We start from the raw sequence: 2011 nt of genomic DNA on the forward strand, positions 1-2011 counted from the left end.
GATACTCTGTAGTAGTATGTGAAAATAGTACAATGGAGAATGCATATTCATTCAAGCACACTGCCTAGAACTCACTGCTCAACTACAATGACTTGGAAGGCTACAACCATCAAGGAAGTCTCACTAACTTAGAATAAGATTCAGACTACAATCTGGAAGGGATGAACTGCAATAATAGAATCTCTAAATGTCTGATGACAGTTTCGGTTAAGCACAATGCCTGCTCTGCAACTCCAATATCTACTCAATACCTCACACTAAAAGATGATTCCTTGTTCAGACATATATACCACTCTTTGATAATGTAGACAAAACCTGGATAATTAATTAACATGACTATATCACCTATTTAAATAATTCATTAACCTTGACAACAAGGTCAGCTAAACCCTCAACTCACAAATACAAAATTACATCACATGATACAAAGATCGGCCACTTTACCAATATAATAATATACATGACATAACATTGACCTAATTAAAATTTCCAAATTCTCATAACAAAGATAAGTAGATAACATGACACAAAACACCAATATTTTGATGTGGAAAACCCGGCTAAGAGAAAAATCACGGTGGGAACCTACCCACAATAAGATGATACTTTTTAGTAGCAAATGAAAATATTACAATGGGGAATGCACATGCATTCAGGCACACTACGTAGAGCTCATTGCTCAAGTACAATGACCCAAAAGGATAAAACCCTCACGGAAGTCTCATTGACTTACAACAAGATTTGGACTACAATCCGAAAGGAAAAAACTACAATAATAGCATCTCCAAATGCCTAATGACAGTTTCAATTAAGCACAATATCTACTTTGCAACTCCAATCTCTACTCAATACCTCACACTGAAAGATGAATTCTTGTTCACACATATATTACTCTCTGATAATGTAGACATAACCTTGATAGCTAATTTAGCAGGACAATATCACCTATTTATACAATTCATCAACCTTGACAACAATTTTGGCTAAACGCTCAACTCATAATTACAAAATTACATCACACGATAGAAAGATCGACCATTAGACCTATATAATTATATACATGACATAACATGGATCTAATTAAATTTTCCAAATGCTCATCACCACTGGTAATCACGCTAAGGTCAGCTGCAACACGCTACACCACAAGGAAAAGTGACATAAAACAAAAAACATCACCAGATCATGAAAACCATCAAAACCGTGCACAATGATCAATGTGAATCATCAAAAAAAATAGGACACAATTAGGAAACACCAGCAAGCATCTTAGAATCATCAGTAATAGTTGAGCGAACACCATCTTTGAAATCTTCATCGATCAACAATTGAGAACTCAATAACATAACCAATCAGCAACCATCACGAAGAAATATAACTTGCAGAACACTTAATCATATGATGGAGGCAAGAGTAAACATAATAGAAAAAAAAAGATATGATGGAGGCAATGCAAAAAAAAATTTATTGCATGAAAATTGATCACAACCAACTGGTAACAACAAGGTTACAACATAACTGACTCACAGGCCTAGTAGAACATACAAAATAGGTCACAAATGGGACCTTGAATCTTAAGATCTATCTTTTATGCATAGTCTCACTACTTGATTCTTCAATTGATTATATTCTAATGCTCAATTACAATTATATATATATATCAATCCAAAGGATCCAGTCAACCCAAAAGGGATCAAAACCCAAAGAACAAGACCTAATGTATGAAATAAATAAGGTCATCCTCCACCAACAGATTCCTCTGGAAAATCTAAAGGATGAAACATAGATCATGAGAAAAGATCAGCCACATGCCAAGAAACATCAGAATCAACTCCCAAGGGTTTGCAATCTTTGGAAGGGGTTCCGACAGATCACCAAAATAGGTCCAGGCAACTGGTAACAAGAGCTGTCAGCCGGTAATAGGAAACTATCAAGGAAACCGATAGCGATATCTTGCTGGAAAATTATCGAAATGCGATGCAGTCTGGAAATAAGAAAGATGATCAAGTGT

Source organism: Cryptomeria japonica, chromosome 7, assembly GCF_030272615.1.
Source record: "Cryptomeria japonica chromosome 7, Sugi_1.0, whole genome shotgun sequence".
NCBI lineage: Eukaryota > Viridiplantae > Streptophyta > Pinopsida > Cupressales > Cupressaceae > Cryptomeria > Cryptomeria japonica.